Consider the following 24,099-nt stretch of genomic DNA (forward strand, 5'->3'; position numbering starts at 1 on the left):
GTAAACAGGTTTTCAAATCCTGCTCTATATAACTAGTTACAGATCAGTCTTAACTACTACTTGCTTCTCATGCGGCAGGATCAGTTATTTGCAAGTTTATGTCGCACTCAAATAGAGAGGCCTCTAAGGGGATGAAATTTTATTCAGGGAGAAGAAAGTATGAGTTGTTCCATCATCTCCTTGTGATTTCTGATACTACTTATCATGTTGATGCCATCTGCACATTGTCCAAAGAATCCATCTCTCAGAAGTAAGGATAATAACAAAAAAAATCTCACCTGATCATAAATCCAAGTGAACTACAAGAACAAAAATCCTTTTGGAATACAGTGTTCAGACAGTGATGGTGGTGGTGTTCTGTGATACAAATTTAAAAAACTATGCACTTCATTCTAATGTATTGAAAGGAAAGAAATGTAGTTTGCATAGGGCAGATTAAATTTGACTAAACAGTCAAAGGTCATGATATAATACAACCAGTAAGAAAAGACATGTGAAACAAAACTTATTTTCAAATGGAGATCATATCATGCTTCTAGTTATCTTCTATAAAGAAAAGACATTCATATGTCCTCAAATTCTTATGGAGACTGGTACAAAATCTTCTCCCCACACTGGAGAAACTACAGTAACTTGGTGTGGAAAACTATATCACATGTTTATATTAGTGATATTATCCCACCTTTGTGGCCAGAGTTAAACCAAAGGACAGAAGAAGTTAAATCTTCTGGAAATGAACAACAAATAAACATAGAGAGGCAAAGATAAAACAGCTTAGGTGAACAGCTTCAAAGGGTTTGTCTTCAAAGGGCTTGGCTGGGCCACCAGTTTGGAAAAAGCTGTCTACCTGGAAATTAAAATGGTTTTCTATTACGCACAGGATGACAAGTTATTTAACTGTTACAGAGCCTCAAGCCAGAGAAGAGAGTAAATTACCAACAGCAATGTCAATGATAGCAGTGAGTCATGCTGTAAGAGATGGTAAAACAGAGAAAAAGAAGGTCCAGAAGACTGCTTATTTCATCCCAGAAATGGAGGTGAGCAGGCTCTGTAATGTACCAAAACTTTAAAGTAAATTAGAAATACATAAAAAAGCTTTTATTATTAAAACTCCTTGATATACATGCTGCTTAACTCTAGATAAATGAAAATACACTATGCTGTTTAAAAGAAGCCTGGTTTGCAGCTATTCTCTCCACTTGCTAATCCCACCTTTCCCAGAGACTTTCAGTCTCAAAATGCATCTATAACTGTTGCAGGCAGACAGCAGGCAGACATCTGCTTCACCCTCAGGAAATCCAGCCTAGTGCACTTGAATCGAGGGCTTCACCAAGAGCAAGGGAAAGAAATTCAGGACTATCCCCAAAGCGCATCTTCAGGAACAGTTAAAAGGGGCATAGCATCATCGGGGGTTTGTTTTGTAAATGATACACCAAGATGGTATATGTTAAGGCAGAAAGTATGTTAAATGTTCCTTCCCAACATCCAGAGGAAGCTCTTTCCTCCCCACATCACAACATTAAATCAATGAAAAATGTGACAAAAAGTATGTGAAATGTGAGGCCATATCCAAGTAACCGACACATGCTTGCAAGCCCTATTTGTCATAATTCAAGCATGCTTGCGAGGTCACTGTTTTGTAGGTGGCTACAACACATCTCTTGTAGGCGTCTTCTCATCAAATCAGAGGGTCAACGGAAGCAAGGCAAGCTGTCAGGCATGCACTTGCCTATTTGATTTTGGTTTTTTGGTGCAAGTCTTATGAAAGTCATACCTCTACCCATGAACCTTTCCTTACTTACTTGTCCTTGGATGATATCTTATTGCAAGCCTGCTTTGTGGTGATCTAAAGAAGCTGCAAAATCTACTGGAATCAGGGAAACTGCCTGCAGGGAAACTGGTTCTTCTTTCAGAGATTAAGGCCACCATCCAAGCAAGACCATAAACCATCACAGAATGACTGCACCTTTTGAAAGGAGAAGGCTGTATACTGTATAGTAGTGTAAGTGTAAACCTTTTGGCTCCTTAAAGTGCAGCAGTGGATTAAATCCTGTTTACTAGTATTTGTAAGATAGCCATAGAAAAACTTTTCTAACAGAGATTAATGATGAAAACAAATTCCCTGGAGCTCGAGTCATTCATCACATACCACGCTCTATGAGTGCGTATGTGCCGAAGGCATTAGCATGCTTTCACACTTGTTCTCTGATGGTGCTCAAGACCTTCTTCGGGGCAGACTTTTACTGTTATAGAAATATGTCACAAAACCATGCAGCCCCAAACCCTTTCATTGCCTTCCAAATTGTCACATCAGAGATCAAATGGGACTAAAGAGAAAGAGAAGCTCTCAGTGTTTGCCATGTCCACAGACCATGCGTTCCCATAAGGGGAAGAGCGAGCTAATCTTTCATTGGTTTCAATAACTAGACACTAGCATTGGTCACAGCACCCCAATGAGCAGATGGTGACTATTAGGGCTCGTCACATTAGCCACGCAGTCGCTAAAATGGAGGATGCTGTTCACATCTTTCAGCATCCTCGCAGAAGTGGGTTTTCTTTACTCTGGTTACAGTGATGCTGCAGCCTGAAGGAGCCACTACTCCGTTAAACAAACAAATTACATACCCTGTGACACTGAAAATAAAGATATGATGCTGAAGGGGAAGCAATAAACAGAATGTATCAGAGATGACTGCAGCATGGATGTAGGAGTATAGCTAGCGGGGAAAAGCCACACGTGAGGTAAGCAAAATGCTGAGGGTTTGGGCCTGAAGCCAGAAAAAGCCTTGGTGGATGTATCTTTCCTCAATAATGAACTCCCACCAGAGCCTACATTTTATGAGCCTGACACATCTAAATTACGTTTAGCAACATTTAAATGTTGAAATAATAGGATAAATTCAAACCAATTAGAGAGCATATGGAATATTGGTTTCCTAATGGTATGCATAAGCATCTCCTGTCAGTTTTATCAGATTAAAGACCCCAAGAGCTGGCAGTGATCAGATCCGTGGTGATAAACAGGGTATGAGCAGAGCTGCATGTGATCTTTGAGGTGGGTCTAACACAGGAAAGGGAATCTGCATTGCAGTTGGAGGCTTCTGCCTTTGTTTTAAGGAAGGAGGGAAAGCGGACTGGATCTCAACCCGATCAACGACCGTTGCTTTACCAGGTCCATGCTTTGGATGGAGCACATTTTTCTTTTGTCATCTAGGCATCACTGTCCAGACAAACATGCCAAAGAACACCCCAATTAACCTTCAAGTGACAATGAAAGGCTTTGCTTTCATTCTTCCTGCACAAAATAAAAGCAGTCAAAAAAATTTTTGAGCAGAGCAAAATGGAAAGGAAAAAAGGCATATAAAATTCCTTCAAATAACATAAAGGAGAAAAAACACCAGCAAAATTATCAAACCAATAAATTATCAAACCATCAGCCTAAGGCAAACATCCAGCACCCAAAATTTTTCCCCAAATTGCTAAAGTTTGGCAAAATAACAAGCAACTGGAAAAATGGCTCTCTTACCACTGAAAGGCAAAGAGAAATGTTTGATAATGACAGATTTTAAACAAGCCATCAGAGGTGCAGAAATTCCTGGTATACTTTGGTTGATTCTCCTGGGATTTATTACTACTGGTTTGTGCACGTTAAGTCAATCCAAGGCTTCTAAGATGCTTGAATGTGAAGTGTGAGATTCTTTGGAGTTTCAGCCCCAAGGACTGCAGTGAAGTTCAATTAGGGCTGGTAGATGCCCAGCTGAGGATCTGGCGTGCAGGTGTTTTAACCAGATGAAAATGCCCTGTCTACAGCTTTGATTTGAAATGCACTGCGCCAGATTCAATGCAGTTGAATCTCTCCTATTACCTGCCTGCAGAGACACTCAGAACATATTGAGATGCTGCCCTAGCTACGGCCTCATTGTTGCCTCAGCACCAAAGCCCGTCTGGTGAGAAGGTGAACCCGAGAGTAAAGGCCCTTCTTCTCTGGAAATCCTGCTGGAATGCCCCCTCAAGCATCAGTACAATATTCTGGCCCACACTGGTCCTGGCCCGGGGAAGCTGCAGACATAGCCCCCAAAAGCATGAACTGAAAAGTGCTCCAAGTCAGGCATGTAAACCTATCAAGAAACCACACATCCTTTCCTCAACAGTGGCATCAGCAGAACAGCTAGAAACATATAGGATCCTGGCACAGACATGACACAAGACTATTTAATCAGCCTACAAATCAAAAGTCAGACAGTGACAGGAAGGCAATTCTCCTGCTAATTCCTAGATCCCTCCTTTCCATATACTTTCGATCTGTGTTCCTTTATCTCCAGCTCTCTCTTTACTTCTCAAGACTTCTAGGAAGTACCTTCTCCAAAAGGAAATTCAGCTCCAGGGATTTAAGTAGATGAAGGCTGGAGACGCAGAATTTAGTATTTTTCACTAGTCACACAATACTGGGCATTTTCTTTTAGCTCCTGGAGGCAGTTGATTAAATGATCCATTCAGTTTTATTTTAATCACATTAACCTAACCAGTGTTTGAAAATCTTATGATTGGCAGATGGGCTTTTCAACATTCATGACCACCATTGTTCTCCACTATTACCTGGGACCAAAATGAAAATTTAAGAGTACTTAATGAAACCTATTTTTCCTGCAGCCCGTATGCTTGGGAAATGTCATTACATCTGTTTCAGTTCTGAGAAGCAGCAGTGTAATTAAATACTGGCCCATATCGAACCCTGGCTGACACAAAATCCATCTTGTATTTACATATCTCGTCTGGCTTCCTCACTTAGCCAAAGAGTGAGCATACACTCAGCCATGTAACCTTCCCTCATATTGTTTTGCCAATACCTCACTCCTGCAAGCGAAGAACGTTTGCTCCAGGAACAATCTTCCACTGCCTCTGAAGCCTCACTTCCACTTATTGCAACAGGGTTTAAGCACAAAGCTGAGACACAAAACATCTGCAGGAAGCAAAGCAGCTAGATTCCTAGAATGCCACTGAACTAATGCCACCATTCCCTGCCTTTAAATATTCTTTTTCCTAGCATTAGAAGGTGATGATTAAACTCACTGATGACTAGTCACAACACAATGTAGTGCAAACAATAAGGTAGTTTCTGTTCCTAGGTTTAATTTCAATACCCTACAAAAAATAGTTAGGTATCAGCTGAGGGATTAGGTGACTCAACAAATACCAAGCAAAGCTTATTTCTCTTGATCAAACTGTAGTAGTGCTCTCATAAAACGCTGTGGTGTTAGAGGTTTCAGAGTGACCCGTCTCTCCCTTCCTCAGCTCTGTACGTGGATTCGAGATTCTGTCTCTAGCGTTTATTTAATGCTTTGGTTGGAGGAATGGGATAGGGATTTCCAACCTTAAAATATAGCTATTAGATGAACATGAGTTAAAAAGAAAACATCTTCTGCAGCAAAATGAGGAGTGGGGACAGATGAAAAATGTGCAGATTCACTTAAAAGAGCAAAATTAATAATTATCACACTATTTTCTTTAATCTCTCAATGTTGAAAAGCAAACAGAGCATGTTATTTTCACACATCAGAATTTGTTTTTATTGCAGCTACCAACAACAGTTGTTGATGGAAAAGGGGTCAAAATAAGGTGACTTTAAAAGCATTCCTTCTTAAAGAACTATGTAAAAGTTACCAGGGCATAAAACTGGAATAATGGCCTGCCATAAACTCTACCTTCAGACTTGATAGTAAAATTTGATGAGAGTAATACATCTGCATCCTAAAGCAGCAGAGACTGGTCCCTTTGTTTTCACTCAGAAAAAAGGAAACAAACCCCATACCCTAGTTGTGCTTGCTGCCTCCTGCCACGTGAAAGTGAAATTTCAGGAAATCGGGATGACTGTGGAGCCACACAGGCAACAAACCCCCTAACTTCTTTATACCTGTTGCCTAAATACAAAGACAGTAAATCAAACTTTAATCTCTTCTTCCATTCATTGAAACTGCATAGCCACTGAGTCACACACTGTGGAGCCTCACCAGTCTAGTACTGTTTGCATCAGTAAAACCTACTGCTACAGAAATATGGCACAAGTGCACACCTCCTCACATGTTGTTTTCCTCTGAGACAGGCCATTCTGGCAGAAGGCAATCCCAAGGAACATGCTGTGTGCTGAGCACAGCCCACACAGAGTGCTGGACTGAGAGCCAGCCCTCAAGGGGCACAGCCCAAGATCTGCAGCATTGACATGGCTCAATTGTTGCCCCCTTAAACTACTCTGCCCTTGCACTGGCACATCCCACCCCTTCCGTAACCTTGCAGGAGGTAGGATATCTGAATCTTGTGGGTGCAGAAGATTGCACATATTTGTTCAATTTGTTCAATGCCTTCTATCAGCACAAGAACCACCACACTGTTAGGAGTGGAACAGCTAAACAAGCATAAATGTAGTAAGCTGCAGAATCATTATCAGGAAATAAAGCAGTCTCCAGATGAAGACTTCTGACCCCAGAAGATTGTAGCTGTGTATTTGCTTTTGAATTACCCCGCTTTTCAAGCACTCGCCCAGGGCTGCTCCCTGGTGTGAGAGATGGCAGCAGGGTGACCAGGATGCCACAAAGCCTGTTAGACCTCTGCTCCTCTGTTCCACCAAGACCAACAGGACGTGCAGTGCAAATGCAGGCACAGAGGCACAGTTCTGTACCCAGAATGTGCAGCTTGACATTTGATGTGTAGGTGGGAGAGACGAGGCTTGGAGCAAACATGCAGAAGATCCTTTAGGAAAGCTGCAGCCCAGTGAATAGAGGAGATTTAATCCCATAGCTGCTCTCTCGTTTGACTCCTCTCACTTTTAGCTGACTGCTACCCAGCGTCCCAAGGCAGCGCCCTCCTCCTACCCAGTGCCACTTGCCAGGGAAAGAGGGCACTGGAGACCTAATCCTACCTGATGCCACTGTGCAGGTTTCCTGCTCCACCTACTTCTGTGTGGAGGCAGAGACAGCATCTGCACCGGTTTGCAAAGCTCTGCCACGCTATGGTGTTACATTACAATCAAACAGTTTGTTCAATTCCCTTTTGATTAAATTCAGCTTCATTAAACCTAAGTAATGACTCTGTTTTGTTTTAATAGCAACCATATTTCAATTCTAAGAGTCTTTCTGAATATCTTCTTCCCCTTTTAGACCTTTCTGTGACCTCTGAGCATATTCATTTCCCATCCCATTTTTCCTTCTCAATCTTTCTCTTCCCATGCAGGCAGCTTCCTCCCTGCGAACTTTGTTGAAGCATCTCTCTGGTTCCTGCCTTTCAGCATCTCCAGGGGTCTGATTGTGCATACAGCCCTTGAAGCTGAATCAAACAGGCACCTTTGTCCTGAGATGATGGAAAGTTAGCTGCTTTGATTCCTGTTGCTATTGCATGCAGCGGATAAAAGTGGTAACGCTTAGACAAATCAGGCATTTTCCTGGTGATTGTATAACTCTGCTCAGGTTCCATTTTTACACAAACATGATCTTTCCACACAGACTACCTACATCACCTAATTATCATTCCTTCAATACATCAATTTGCATTTAACATACGGTGCACACACCGACAGGATACAGTGCAAAAGAGGGGGAAGAGACAACGAAATAAAAACCTACAGGTACCTAGAACAGGTGGAGGAAGACAGAGTAGGAGCAGCTTCAGCTCTCCTTATTGAGCTGACAGGTGCTGAGCACAAAGGTGTGCTAGAACTGGTACCCACCTAATTGGTACCTAATTGGTACTGCTGCAGCCTCCCCATGCACCTTGTTCCAGTAACCCAGGCCAGCCTTCACAGATACCCACTGTGAGAAGTGGTTGCTTTTACATAGCTGGAGGCTTTAGTAAGGAAACACATTTTCACTGAATAGATTGCTGCCAGAACAGGGGAGAATGTGGGAGTCCATGAAAAGCACAGGCATGGTGGAGGCTGGTATGCATGAGTGGAAGCAGGGCAGATCTGCCCTCATCAGAGCATCTTTCCTTCCCATTTCTCTTAGAGAGTGCTCTTGAATTCTCCTTCTCTGGATGTTTATTCCATGGGAGAACAGGGAAGTTTACTCAAAGCTATTTTAAACGCTTTGGGGTTTTTTTTTGTTTTTTTGTTTTTTTAATGACACTTTGAGCCAACAGGGGTCTGCTTTCTGGCTTGGATTGCGGCTATAATCTGAAGGGGATAAATGTGGTGCTGATTGCTAGGCTAAACTGGATCGAAAAATATCAGAGCATAATGTACCCTATCTAATGTTTAATAATAGCTGTAGTTTTAGAGTTACCATACTTCTGTCGGTTTAGACTTTTTATTCATTTTAGTAGAAACACAATGATTTTGTATGCTCCTGTGTTACCTTGGATGACTTTCAGAAAGGCAGCTTTTGTAACAGTATGTCAGGCTCCAAAGCAAGGAACTGCAAAGGCTTGAAGCAAATTTTGATCAGTCATTCTGTATAATTTTCTTACACTAGAGCAATTTTGTTGCTGACACTGTCGGTTTTATTTGTAGGTGAAATAAAGAAAATCACTTTGTTTGGTGAAAAGTTATTGAAGAATCTGCATAGGAACCAGAGGGAAGGTTTCTTTTTCACAAAGCTGGATCATTACATTGGCTTACAGCACAGTTTTGCAAGCCTGTATTAGTAAAGAGGGAGAGCAATCGGGGCGGGGGGGGAGGTTTATCAACCTGTATGTGTGTGGTAATGTCTTAAACGCAAGTTGCTCTTGATGGAAAAATACCTTACTGCTACCCCATAGGTGACTGTGAGTGATACAGCTGAGAAGTCAGGAAGTGCAAACCAAAATGAGGGGGATTCTGAACACCTTTTTTTAATCATGTCTGATCAGATAGTTTTAATCATTAGGTTTCAACCTGACACGACAGCAGAGAGAACAGACCTCATATCTGAAGAGCAAGTATTTACCATTGAAAAGTCAATTCCTCTATCACCAGCTCTGGCAATAGTATCACTATAATTATGAGTTTAATATCTGAAATTCATTGATTTCATATTTGCATGCATGTATGCTAACTAAAATTAATTAATTTTAATTGCATACACCAATTACAACATCAGACTCATTTTCCAACATATTATTCCTCGCTGATTACATATCCTCTAAGATTGCTTTAATTTTTCATTTTGTGCTTTAAAGTCAAAGAATAATATGTATTTCTAATTAAGCTCACTTACATATCTCACTGCTGATTAAATCACTATTTAATATTTTATAACACAAGCCACCTTTAATTTCCCCCACTGAGAGTAAAAGCCTTGCAAACTCTTTTTTGTCTCCCCTTGGTTTCACTGACCTTGCCATTGCTGTGTTGCTACAGGCAGATTTCTTCCCTCTTCACAGCAGAATGCCAATGAACCACCTTGTTGACAGATGTTCATCCTTTGGGGGGGGATTCAAACACCCTACTGACTACAGGACCCACTCTGAAGAGATCAGCAACCTGCCATCGTCACTAGGAGGAAAGAAAGAGACATTTAGGAGAGATTCTTATCACTGTCTGAGGGTATTAGAGGTCTTGCTGAGAGTCTTTGGAGCTGATACAGTTCGAACCTTTTAGGGGATCCTGGAAGTCCCCTGTTGGTGCCTACCAAAGGCTGAATGCTGAGAAAGGAAAAGGAGAAGAGGATCCTCCCCTCTCTCCCAAACAGCATAGCAGAGTGAAACTTGACAGTCAGTCCTGACCCAGGACTGCATTAGTATGCCCAAAGTCTTAACAGGAATTGCTAGAAAATCTTGAGAAGTCCCCAGACTGCTTCTACCTGCCTGTGTACATTGCACAATTTGGGCTACATAAGCTAAAAAGTCTCGTTTCTACCACGTCAATCCTGGGGTAGCAGAAAGGAAGGTGGCAAACCATATGACATCCTTAACAAATATGACCTATTAACAACCAAAAGGAGAAATGAAGTCCCCGGGACCTCAGAACTTGACACAAACTTCACTGAAATTGATGGGAAACTTCTGATCTTGTGCTTAGAAACATATTTAATCTCATATGCAATGGATACACAAATTTGCGGTCAGAGGGATAAATTTAGGAAGACCAGTTCTGACATGGGCTCAGAATGAAACCAAAAGTATCTTTGTTTGCATGCAAAAAAGAATAATCTTTACCCAAATTGCTCGTTAAACCTCTGCTTTGCAGCAATTAACTTGTTGTTAGCATCTAATTAATTGGCTAGAGACTCATTGGCCCAGATTCATCATGCCTAACTCTTGGCATGTCAGCAAAGCCCTGGTTCCCTCCCATAGTCAAGAGAAGGAGAGAGGAGTCTCCAGAGCATGGTTCATCCCCTCTAAGCTCTGAATCCTACTCTCCATTGACTACCAAATCTTTAGCTGATACTTACCACCTAAAACTAGTTAAGTGTGCCACTGTGATAATGTCAGGTCAGAGAAAAGAAACAAACCAATTGGAGCAGGATGCTACAACTGGAAAAGTTTTTCTCAAAACTACCGAGTCAACTGGGAGAAAAATCACAACCCGAATACTTTGCACACTAAGTTTCTTACTGAATTAAACAAAAAAGTAGATACTGGTGCACATATTTAGTGGTACTAAAACAAAACACACAGTCAATGGAAAAATATACTGTCCAAACCCTTAAAAAATGATGTTTGAGAGAAAACAGAAGCCATGAGGTAGAAAAATTGGGGCAGAAATAAAGAGAGAGAAAACCTTAGAAAAGAAAAACAGCAGAAAGAAATAATTTTATTTTTTTTAACATATCCCTGTCTCCCATCTCTTGAAAAAAAAGAAGTAATTTATAGTCATTTTTCATCTCAAAACTGGGTGATCATCCAGGCTACATTCGAGATGTAGGTAAATATTGTTGCTGTGTCCAGTGGGTTAGCACAATCCTTCCAAGGGAAAAAAAGCACATCATCAAAACTAAGAATGGTGAGCCAGCAGACAATACATAGCAAAAAAAAAGCTATATTGAGAAACTAGCTTAAGTCCCTTCTGTAGGTCCCTCTGTAAGTTTACTCACTGTGTCACCATCTAAAGAAATTGAAATTAGAAAGAGAAAGGAGCCTAAATTCATGCATTAGTTGGTTTGTCACACTTCATCAACTGTGAAATGGGGCTCATATTCCTTTACCTCCTTCAGAGTAATATCATATGGATATATGTTAAATATATGTCATCTCAGACACTATAGGAGAGGAAACAATGTTGCATTTAAAATAGAGAAAAATAATAGAACCAATTGCTCAAATTTTCCTTGCATTCATTCCATCAGGAGATATAGATAGATAGATAAATAGATAGATAGGAATTATATTTATATGTTCATCTTTACACATCACAGTGAATGCAATCCATATATTTTGGCACAGTTCATTTGAGTGTCCAGTTAAATTGTGATCATTTTTGGTTTGCTTTACCATGAATGTTGCCTGTTGCCCAGGTCAGTGCGCTATCTCAGCTTTCTTTAGTCTAAAAAGTCAGCACCTACACACAGCCAGCTGATTTGACCACTTCTGTTGTCAATGGAAACAGATGCTCTAGAGGACAATTTTTTTTCAGTATATTAGACAACTACCTTCTACAAATACCTATTGAGAGGTCTTCTCCATTGACTGCAGTAAGCCTAGATAGACATATTTTGACAAAACATCTAAGGGTTAAATGCTGAAGTTGGGTAAAACGAATCCCATGATACTGGGAAAAAATGATTGGATTATCCAGAGTATAACCTTTAGGAGACAAGAGGAATATTTCTTGGAAGAGGCAGCATCCAAGCAGAAAACAGAGACATCTTAAGGTGCTACTGGCTGAGTATTTCCAGAGCAATGGCAATGCCCATGGATGGGTTGTTTTAATGTGAAGAATGACATTCTTCCCAATGAACTGAAAAGAGACCCTTAAAAATGATCCATGCTATTTTATAGCAGGAGACAGCAAACAGTTTCAGGGAGACAGAAGATGGCTTCTACTGTTTGTATTTCTGTTCCATGCATAGAATCAATACAAGATCTGGGAACAGTGTAGCTGGTCCTGTGATCACATCCCATATGCACAGGAGGCTCACAGCCACTAAGGATTGTAAATAACCAATATTGATTCACTTTTCCCTAAGGCATGGGCAAAAATGTCATCAACAAGCTGGTCAACTGCCTGAAGCAATGAGTTTTACAATAGTCTACCAAGCCACGAATAGCACAGTGTTCATTTGTTTATTCAAACGCCACATCAGTTACACATGATCATCAGAGGTTAATGGATTTAAAGCAACAGGGGTACTATTTACATGACAAATTCTTTTGTGGGTGTTGCACCCATGTTGTGCCTCAGCATGGTGCTGGCTTTAGATGTTGTTGAGGTGGCTTCACCTGACTCTCCACCTCCACCCATCTTTGCTGTTCTGTTATCCTTTCAGTCCCAAGAGCTAGCATTTCAATTCTAGTTTTTCTTTTGCTTACCAGGCTTCTAAAAGCAGTGTATCATGGCAATTATGAAAGGTTTTTCAGTTTTGCTGCATTGAGAGTGATATGAATGTGGAAAGTTATTTCAGGATTGAAACAATTCACCTATGAGCCTTTCCCACTATGTTTATTTCTCATTAAAATGAGTGATCCCGTAGGGGAGCGGAACAGAGCTAGCCATGAAAGCCTGTAGACCTCTCCTAGGTGGAAATTTCACTAACGGGGACTAGATTACACTTTGCAATTAAATGGCGCATAAAGGCAAGGCAAACAGAAAACATGAAAATCCTGCAGTATCTCATTTCTATAACTACATTAAAATGAATAATAACATGCCATAATTATAATCCTACGAACATTCCAATGTAATTGCTATTTGTTTAATTTATTAAAATACCCAAATATACTACTCTGGGAGGTTAAAGGGCTTTGGGGAAGAGGTGAACTGCTTCTTTTGTACATTTAATCCCATTACAGGTTTTGTTTTCTGTCTATGTATTTATGCGACATCCATTACCATAGTTTCCAAGCATGTGAGCATCACAAGAACATGTTTATGATTAGCTGTCTTTTTTCTTTTTTTCTAGTGAGAAATTTATGCTGGGTTCAAGCCAGGAAATGTGGATAGAGAGCAAACCTCCAAATATCAACTCATTTTAAATTACAGACTTTTAGTTCCTCCCCATAAGACAACTTGAGGACTTCGATGTAACTTGGATCTAGGGAAAGAAAAGCCTGTGTTTTGAACTGCTCTATCTTTAATAAGGAGTTGTTTTTTTCTCCATAGAGTTCCAGACATCAATGAAGGTGACAGAGAAATGTTCATTTCATGGAATATACAAAGCTCTATAAACAAAAATAAAAGTACTCAGCAGCATGGCTTACATGAGTTATACAAACGAAGTAGCCTCACTAGCAAGCTAAAAAACAACATTCTGGCAAAATTTTGCACAGAAATTTGAACAATAGGGTTTGCCTTACCCTTGCTCAGGTACATTGAGCTCAAAGAAAAACCTTAAAATGATCTCAATGTCCTTTTCCATTACCTTTAGGTACCCTTTCCACTGCTCAGGGACCCAAGGAATTATTCTGAGTAAAGCAGTCCAGTGAAAATGGCAACAGGGAGTTCGAAAGTTGATGTCTCAGGAATTTCAGATCAAATCTATGAGGTTTAGAGATGGGCTATTTGCTTTCCATTTCCTCTCCCAGTAGCCGTTCTCAAAAACCCCCTGTGCAACTGAAGCCAGCCTAGATCCTCCTTCTCTGCTACAGGACTATCAGTAAATAACATTTGTGCATAACTAATTAAGACTGTTATCCTATCTTGGTAGTTCCCCTGTATCAATGTATATACTGAAATAGTGCTGAAATCACTGATTCAAATACAATCTCTTGAGGCTATCTGATGTATTCTTGTAATTAAAACTCAATAAATGCTTCTAATGATAAAGATACACAAAAAGGAGATGTATGGAGATCTCTTCATGGAGCTGTGCCACTTCTGAGGGTGAGGAAGAGTAAAACAAGCAGCAGAGACCTATTTTTGCTTCTGAATTCAGCAGATAAAACTCTGAGCACACATATGGAGCAGATCTGATAAGTTAAAAGGTGACACTTTAGTATTGTCACTTTTCAGAATAAAACTAAACTTTCAAAGAATATGTCCAAAGTGGTTCTCAGGAAATGTCCTGGAGTGGCAAACACACTCATTTCATCCTAGAAATGTCTAACAGGCACTGCAAGATCGTCAGAAAATCTGAGGATGCAAAGACAAAGTTGTCCATTCATTACAGTCTAGTCGTACAGTTTCTATCACCAGGGTATTATGAAGCATACTATTTTCTTCCTTTCTGTTCTGACAGAGCTGTCTATGTTAAATAGAAGTCATAAAAATTCAGGTGCATGTTTTGATTTCAACAAGTAGCCATATTCAGTCAGATAAAAGATCCGTCTTGACCATTCCGATGTTAGCCAGTAATGCATAAGCAAGTGAAAATATAGAAACCAAGACAATTACGGAATAATATTTCCCCAGCATAATCCTAAAATAATAACTTGTCTTTAGTCTCTTAACCTCTGGAGACAGGATCTGAAGGCAACATACACTAATGCAGCAATGTTAATGAACAAACTGTAAGTTACTTGATTGTGTGTCTTTTTCCTGGATTTGGAAGATTCAGAGACTGTAATGATCTCAAGCATCCTCCAAAAACGCCAAAAGCTCCCTGCCCTTGGCAAGACACCCAAGCTCTTTATTTTCTACTGTTTTCCTTCCAGACATACAGAGATTTTTGTTAGCTGCCACCAGTAGGACAACTTAATTAGAAGCAAGGTTTAGTTCTTTTAACAAAAAAATAAAGATTTAACCACCACAGCAGTTATTAAATAGAAGCTTTGGTGAAAATGCCTAGAGGAGGCATTGCAAAGATCAGAGGCAGCTAAGCTTTATATTTAGTGATAGACAGTTTGATTAACTGAGTTCTCACTTTGTGTTGCTCCTTTTCATTGTTCCAGGAGAAGACTATTTCAACATTGCTCTCAAATCACACTCTCCTTTCTTTTCCAAGAATACCTTTGCCCAGCATCCTTCATCCTGTCTGATAATCCTCTGAGGCCCAATGCTTTACTGATGGGCCCATAACATCTCATTTACAACGGTATACTGATCTGTGCCTGAGAGTCTAAAAGGCAAATGTAAAAATACATACATAATTATCACTCAGAAAAGAAAGAAAATTACGTAGATGGAGCTTTCAAAAGCATTCTTCCTTTGAACGCGGGAAAGTCCAAAGGCTCTGCTAAAAGGAGTTGTTACTGGATTTTTTGAAGACTTATGCAATTTGGACACCTTTCTCCTGTTACTGTAGTAGTTTATTCATTGAACTACATACAAATGCTGATGTAGAACACATTTACCTTTAGACTGGATATTCTCAGTTGTGACATTCACTTCCTTAAGCATTTTCAAAGTCATTACCAATTCCTCCCACAAGAACCTTTTTAAAATACATGGAAAAAAGACAGAATTGACCTTGATTAAAACATTGCTGATTATTTTTTCAGGTGTCTCCATACTGCAGCTTATTACTGAATAGAGTGGGTTCCGTAGAAAGAGATTTGTTCTATAAAATGTAGTTTGGAGTTTCTGGTGGTTTTATCTCCTTCAAAGGACAAGTTTATTTCCTGGAGTATTTTTGCAAACACTCATTAAGGGGAGCTCTGCGGGGCTCAGACTAGGGCTTTTCGAACTTCAAGCAAAGAGGAAAGACTTTTTTTCTGTCATTTGTATCCTTTTCATAACCTAAGAAAAAGAAGGAAAGAAGCTGAGGCTCCAGATTTCCAATACATGGACTGAATAATTATGTCACATCAGATCTTATACATTAGTGTGGATGGGGGTCCTACCATAGCATCTGGCAGGAGTAACACAAGTCATAACAGAACTCAGTAATTATATCATCTTTAAAATTACTCCTTCAGCAACAGCAAGGGACAACTGAAGTCTCTTCATTTGGATAAGTGAGAAATTCAGTGTCTGACAAGAAAAGGGACACCTGTCATTTGCTGGAAAAGTGGAACTTGTGAAGAGTAGGCTCAAAATTTAGTCTTCTTTTTTCTTTCCTCTCTGCAAAATACCACACAATTAATCCCACAAGCTTTATTTAACTGTAAGACTATAGCACCTACCTAGTAGGCTCCCTTTCCCTGGAAATCAGTCTATTACGATGGCTACCACAATAGAATCCATAAGAATCAACACAAAGCAAATGCTGTTGGATAACAATTAATGAACAGTGGTGAAACAAGAGGGTTTTTTTTTTTTGTTTTAAAAACTAAAAATAAGATACTGATGTGCCTCTATTCATGAGAGGAGAAAAAGAAAGATTATCCTCATATTCAGCCTCTGCTGGAGTCTAAGTACCCTTCCTCCCCATGGTCTTTGGATCAGGCTATATGCAAACACCCAGAACTAGAACTGGGATCAAATTTAAATTCAGATGGACACTTCCAAGCACGTCATTCCTATTCACTTCCAACTCCTTTCACAACTGAGAGTTTCTCCATTCCCAGCCCTTCAGAACATCACTCCTGCATTACCTGTTTCTCCATCTGCCCCCTGTTTCCCTCCTCTTCATGCCTCCCAGTGTACCAGAGACTTGGCACCTCATACCTCCTGTCCCACTGTGTTGCAGGAGAGCCTGGCCTGCAGAAACCCTCTGAAAGATGTGGCCTGATGGAGATTTTGGATTCTTTGCTTCGTTGCATAGGAAGAAGTTGCCTAGCCAGAATGAAGAGAACTACCCAAGCAGTCTTCCCATGCTCAGCCTTCATGCACATAAGCACTGCCTTGTTCTGGACTGCTATGCTCACTGCTAGCACGATAAAATGGAAGGCAACAGAATGAAATGTAATTTACTCTCAGAATCTGTACCTAGAACTTTCCCTGATACACAGCTCTAGAAAAAATCTAGCACAGAGAAGAAGTCACAAAGAAAGAACATAAGACAGATTTTTAGAAGCACCAAAAGGGAATGCCAAATACAGATAGGAAAATTATTTCCACTTTATAGTTACAGGAAACAAAACAGCATCCTGAAACAGTTCTAAAGGTAAAAACTGAAGTGTTTTAACAAATTCGCACAGGCCACGCTGCCTCTTTGTGCCTGGGCAGCTTAATGTCCTCCGCAAGACAAAGTGATCCAGGTATCTGAGACAATGCAGGGATACAAAATCCAGGCTCTCCCACAGCTGATTTTTACCTTTCTGAGGGAGGTGGGCAGCAGTTTCATGTATTTTACTTTCTATCATTTTTAAATAGCAGCACAGAAGAGCCAGCCTGGTTTGAAAAAACTGCCCTGACACTGACATGTCCTCTTAAGAGCTGAACAACATGCTGTGCAGGGGTTAATACCACTCTGCCATCCTAATTATTGATTAATTTCTGTGTGAAATGTTATTGTTATCAACAATCAGGCTGAGCACCATGATCTGGAAAGGCTGTAAACTAAAATGATTTTGTCTAAAGATTTTTTTTTTAATGACCTAGTAAAATCAATGGAGTACCATACGGGTCAGCACTACATGATTTGGCAGAAATGTTAAACCTGAGGAAAAAAATCCCATGGAAACAAGAATCAAAGTTGTTTTGCAAGCAATGCATTTTTCATTCTGCAGGCATAATAGCTACCCTTAGGGTTTAGAGATTTTAGTTGATTTAGAAAAGGAGAAGTAGAAAGAATAAAGAGAGAGAGTCACATATGCTTTTGCCTTAAAGAACCAGATTAATGATGTTCAGTGAACAATACAATGAAAACATTCTGTTTGGTCCAAAATGCTACTTACTAGCTCGCAGAGTTAGGCAAAAAGGATAATTTTCTAGATTTCAAAGAGGACAGAGAGTGAAAATATCCAATATTTTTAATGGTGCCTTTCCTTTGGTTTGGATCAATGAAACCATTTCATTTTGCTACTTTCCCATGTTTACAGTGGGACCTGTTGGCTTTTATTGTAAAACAATCTTAAAAGCAACAGGTTTTACAAACTCCTCCTTCTTCCTTTCCATAGACCTGACATCTCAATTTTAATTTTTCAAATAGGAGGAGGGACATTTCAAAAACCTAAAAACAACTTCTTTTTTTTAAGTAAGAAGCAATTGTTTTAGAACAGCGTTATTCTTTCGTAAAGTTGCAGCTGCAAAAAAAACTATAGCTGAAGAACTCTTGAGAACTTGTGTCCACATACACACCATGCCTCCCACAGCATCCATCCCATTTGTTTCAGGTATAAATAGGACCCAAATGGAAGACAGCCGCATATGGATTGGAGGGGCACTGAAAGGGAGAGGATACAAAGAAGCGTAATCACCAATATTGTGTAACTGCAAGTATTTTTAGCTGCTGTACAGATATTCAAATCCCTTCTGAACCTTTCTGAGTTCTTGACCTCCCTGACTTGCAGTGTTAATGAATCCTACCGATCACCTCTTGAAAGGAAACGTGACTGGTGGCCAGGAGCGTTACTAAGCAGAAGACTCCCATCAGCTATAATTCAATAGGTACAATCCTGCTGTTTAACCATTGACAACATCTCTGTTTCTATTACACAGATATGTGGCAGCAACATTTCTCTGAAGCAATGCTAAAATAAAAAGGACAGACTTCTAAACATAACTTCTTAGAATACTGAGCTGAAAATCCCTGGTTCCTTATAGCGCCTGCAGATCTCAGCACTCCTTTTTACCTTCTGATTTTTCCCTAAATCTAACTTTGCCTTCTCACAGGTGATACACTTCATCCCAGTTTTATTCATTCTGCTTTTTTACAATCCCTTAGCTTGCTTTCAGTCAATTATCAACCAGCTTTATACACCTCTTAGGGTGCAGTGCAAAGTCAGTGCAGAGGAAATCTTACCAAAATGTCTAAAACACAGACAGATATGAAAGTCTAAAGGAATGAAAAGGGTCTCTAAGGGAAAGAGCCATTTAAAGAATGCTTTTGTAAAGACCAGAGTTTGACCAAGCTGGTACTGTAATGCAGGTACAGTTGCTACCTTCTGACTTCCAATACAGGCATGAGCACGTGAATTAATTTACGTTATCATACTGGTTCAATCTAAGGATACCTGCAATAATTTACATAATTTTTATGTCCTCTCTTTCTGTAGGCAATTTAGGACAATGTGTAATGCTTTTAATCAGTCTTTTATTAGCATCCTAAAAATGAAATCTTCCCAAAACAGGTTGTGAAGCAATATATACTCATGTACAATTAGCTCAGTTTAAAAATGTTTTCTCCTAACAGGATTATGTTCTGTAAATGATGTTGTTGCTGTGGCAACCCCCACAAAACCCACACGTTTTCAGTTCAATAGCAACTATCGCACCTGGGTACCAGCCTCTCCTCCTGTGCTTTATGGTTCTGCTTCCCAGACATTAGTGTGGAAGCAGAAGCAAAAGCTGTGACCTAGAAAAGTTCAGGCATTGTTTCACCTGCACTTGGAGGTAGTATTATTAAGAGCATTTCTTCCATCTGTTTTCTTGGAATTAACTACAAATTATCTTATACATCAAGCTGAAAAAGATGGTGAGGGGGACCGTGTGTATGTATCTGCAGGGAGAGTAAAAAAGCACACAGCTTAATTTTCACGGCATCTTGGCAATGTTGACAATGATAAAAATTTATCTTACCATTTCAAAAAAGGCAGTAGGAGACCAGTAACCAGCATCAGTCATAGCCAGCAATGAACAATTCTGGGTGGCCACAGACCTATCTTTAAAAACAATCATATGAAAAGCCTTTCTCAAGCTTCTCCTTTCTGTTCAAGCCAAGGAGGTATCAAAGAGCATGGTATCAGTTCCTTATCATATGCTCTCTTAAGAGTTGATGTTGGAAACACAAGGGAATGAGGAATTATTTTTATTAGTATCCAAAGTAAGATGAGGTAAAAATAGCTTCTTTTTACTTGTAAATGTGTTGCTGAATTGCATTTGGAGTCAGATACACTGACTTAAGTGATAGAAGTGAATGTCAAGCTCAAGAAGGAAGTGTGGGTGAGCAGAAGTTACGTGGTAAAAGTGGAATTTACCACTAGAGAAGATGATGTAGAAAACCCAGAAACGTGTAAGTCCATTTTCCCACCTCATTATACCCTCACTGAAAAGTAAAAAGCAACAAACAACTTCCATTCCCTCTTGACAGAAGGGAGGATGCTGCATTTATCATTTTGAGGGGCAGTCAGACACAACAGTGATGGATGCCAAGTCCGAACACAGATAAGATTGCGTTCTGTTCCTCCAGCACCCATTATCATTTCTGCCTTATCAGAACCCTATCATTCAAACACTGTCTCAACAGGAAAATTATGTCCTTTGTTGCTGCAGAAAAGTAGACATAAATCAACATTATTTGCAAACTGAAGACACTAAACAAGGTGTACAACATTTTCTTCAAAAGACATCCTGTGCAAAAGAAGGACAACAGCAGCATCTGATGAAGTCTAAAGAGAAAGGCTTTGCTGGACAGAGAATGACCAGCCTGTTTGAGAAGAATAGGGAAAAAGGCATTACCAGCTAGTCCACAGTGGAATACTGCATGATCCACTGTATCAAAGAGAAATGGATCCAATCCAGTTAAAAGAGACATTTTATCTAAAATTGTTGAGAGCCTGAAAGTAAAAGCCTGTGACCAATGTAACCTCTCAGCAATAGTCACCCCTGAACACAATTTCTTCATGCTCCTTTCTTCATACCCAACATACTCCTTCCCTCACCTCCACAGTCACCGCTGAAGCACATGAGCATGGGGAAGGAGCCCTTTCAGACCAGCAGCCAGGAAAGCAAAGCAGGAAGTCTCTCTTTCATTGTACCTGCTTCACACTTCTTTCCCTGAGCTGTACAAAACAGTGAGGTGATTTTGTTCTCAGTTCCTTCAGTGAATAGATCTGAAGGCTGGAAAAGCTTGCTATGAAATAAATCTTGTGGAATATGGGTTATCAGGGATGGGAAAACTGCACAACAAACACTTTGATATCAGTATTTCTTGGACAAGGCTGTCACCATTTCAGTGTTACTACCATCCTATTCTTTTTAGTCAGTGTTTAGAAAAGATGAAACATCTGCAATTTATGGCAGTGGATTTTGATTGAACAATGATGTTCATTCTCAGCTCTACCTCAGACTTGCTTTGCCATCTGGAGAACTTCACTCATCTGTATTGCTGTGTCCTCTCCTGCCTGTGCTACAAACTTTTCTGGTACCTGTGGTTTTACTTTGCATGGCATAACCAAATCTTAGGCACACACGGATCTTCCACATACTACTGATATAAAAATTAACCAGTATGTTTGGATTTTTAGGAAGTGTTCCCAGTCTCACAGGAATAATTTGTTGTGTGTGAACAGATACAAACATGAGCCATCCTTCCCTTGCTTTTATATCATTCAAATTGTGCAGCTCTGCTGCACAGACTATATTTGTTTTGTCATTAACATAAACAAACTGGGTTTACCACTTTGCCTTAAGCATCAAGCAACAGGACCAAAGTCCCCCAACTTAAACAGACAGAGTTCAGCCCAACCACCTGATAGGAACAGGGATAAAAAGCAGATATAAATGAATAACTACTCTGTGGTTCACTTCTGTTCTTGCAAAGCTGACATAAAAGGTGCTTCCTGTTACCTGGAATATTACCTATTTTTTCCTCATTACATGTGAAAAGTAAAACAAAGAATGGTCCTAAATGAAAACCTCAGGCTTGAATAGCCTGAGCTTTCCATAGTTTTTAATCTGCTGACTGAAGACCAGTGTTAAATTGTTACAAAATGTATAATTACTACAAAATGACAGGTATGATGTGTGCAAGTAGCCGCCCTCTTTGACATACTAGTCAGATGCAGACAAAATTATCAAATGACACTATAAAGGGGTGAACAGTTTTTCTCATAAAATGTGAATCCTATGGATTAACCTGCGTTTCAGCACACTAATATAGAATAATTGCATGAGACAGTGAAGTATTGAGGCACACAATCCACTGATATATATGCAAAGATCATCATCTCTATGGCGACACCCATAAGATGGACAGAAAATTATTTGTTGCCAGGGATCATTGCTCAGTCATTCCAAGGGTTTATAGACAATGGCAAATGGGGGACATTTTCTGACTGTCAACTTTTGCCCAAAAAATGAAAGAGGAGAAAAAGACAAAGAGCAGTTCAGGACAAAGTGAAATACTACATGCTGGGGTCATGAAGTTTTCATTCTATGCATTAAACATTAATGAATAAACTAGAAAGTAAACAGTGGCGAATAAAAGAAAAATTGTTTCGCTTTAACAAATTGTATTTCATTCTCAGAGAGGACTTTCTTTTCTGAAATATTTAATTTAGAGGTTCTTGACAGTATCTTGAGTTATCAAATACCAAATGCTAATTATATCACAAGACTTAACTAGACGAACTCAAATGCCAAAAAAAATAAAGGTTTCTTAATCACCAAAGCAATAACAGTTCCACTCTCAGAGAGCTCTTGTATACTTTGCTCAAGCTAAATCAAACTGTGGTGATTTCTGAATACAAAACACTGCAGGATCAATACCCCCAGTCAGGCAAGTGTCAGAACACCCAGGCTTCACTCTAAGCATTTCCCAGGACATATGAGAAGACCCTCAGAGCATTACTCAGTCCTGACCTACTCCCATTTTCGTGCATATTAAAGAACATATGTTGGACTTTAAATCTCCCCATGGAAGAGATGGTTGTCCAGTATCTCACAGCCAGTGCTGCCACCACTAGCTCCCAGCCGCACAGCCCACCAGTGACCGTGAGCTGAAGACAGTCCCATGCTCCCACAGAAAGGCTGTCCTTGGAAATAAATTAGTGATGGCACAACACAATTGAATCTATTTCTTAGGTTAATCCGTGATGACACAAATGGCTGTTTTTGCCTGTGAACTCAGTGTGTTAAGCAAGCGCTGGTCTTCCTAGGGGAGGCGAGTGAATCCTGCTGACTCACTGGTGTGAGCAGCTAGAAGGCAGATTGGAAATGACCCTGGCAAATGACAGCCTAGGCAGAACAGCCTCAAGGGTGCAAACTCAGGGACATATCTGGAGGCAGAATTTGGTTCATAATATTTATGAATTCTTTTGGAAGTGAAGACTCACTCCAGAAGAGAAGATTAGTTCTGACAATCTGTAAAACATGTTGGCTATATTAAGAGCAGCCTGAGAAAACTCCCAGGTAGGTGTCTGTAAGCCGGTAGCATCTATCTAGAAGACACTAATAATTCAAAATGAGCACAGAAAGTAACAGTATCACTTGGGGGCTGCTGGGAACTAGGGAAGATACTGAGGAAGAGTGAGAAATAGGTTTCATAAGAAAAGTTCAGTTTTAGCCTTAACAAGTTCTGCACTGACCCCTTTTTGATAAGCTCTTCATCCAGTTTGGTTGAAATTCAAATTATTTGGTCATTATTTTTAAATGAAGCTCTCTCAGAGAAAAGGCATTTTCATTTCCAATTCATGGGAAAAAAACCTAGTGAGATGTGTTGAAAAGACAGGGTGGGCCCACATGAAACATTTCTCCTACAGGAACTACATCTTGTGGAATCTGATCAGAAAACCAAGACCCTCATGTCACTAACGACTATTGCAATCGAACCCAACTACACACATTCCTAATCTCATAAAAGCAAGCAGAAAATGAACACAATGTTTCCACGTGTGTTTCCATTTCACAAGCACGAGAATGTAAGCAGTGTTCCCTTCAGACAAACCATTGCCACATTTCCCACACTGTGACCTCCCTTTCTTATGCCAAGACCAACCCTAAACTCCTCTCTCTAGACACAGGGACTATGACCTAAATTACAATAAAAGGAAAACATCATTCACAAGATCCTGAAACTTTAAAAATTAAAAAGTGTTTTCATAGTACCTCAGAAAAATCCTAAAAAAATTATGCAGTTTGTCATGAGAACCAGAGGTAAATGTAGGCGTATGTCTGAGCTTTGGTTCTCCAGCGACCTCTGGAAATCTGAACTTCAGAATCCATCACCAAAACCAAACACTAAGCCTGGACAAGTCTGTGATTGATCTCTGTCAGTCTCTTGATGGAGCTCCTTTGACTCCATAGAAAACACTGAATATTTATATTCAGTGGAA

General features: G+C 39.9%; 1 protein-coding gene across 1 annotated transcript in view; it reads right to left on the bottom strand.

The window, feature by feature from the left end:
• ARPP21 (cAMP regulated phosphoprotein 21) overlaps positions 1-24,099 on the bottom strand; it is a 404,051-nt gene that overhangs the window by 286,832 nt on the left and 93,120 nt on the right. The window contains exon 2 of the transcript XR_003989920.1: positions 9,302-9,460. The gene's annotated coding sequence lies outside the window, so the exon portion shown is untranslated. The remainder of the gene's footprint in view (positions 1-9,301; positions 9,461-24,099) is intronic.

This window comes from Strigops habroptila, chromosome 1 (assembly GCF_004027225.2).
Source record: "Strigops habroptila isolate Jane chromosome 1, bStrHab1.2.pri, whole genome shotgun sequence".
Classification (NCBI taxonomy): Eukaryota; Metazoa; Chordata; class Aves; order Psittaciformes; family Psittacidae; genus Strigops; species Strigops habroptila.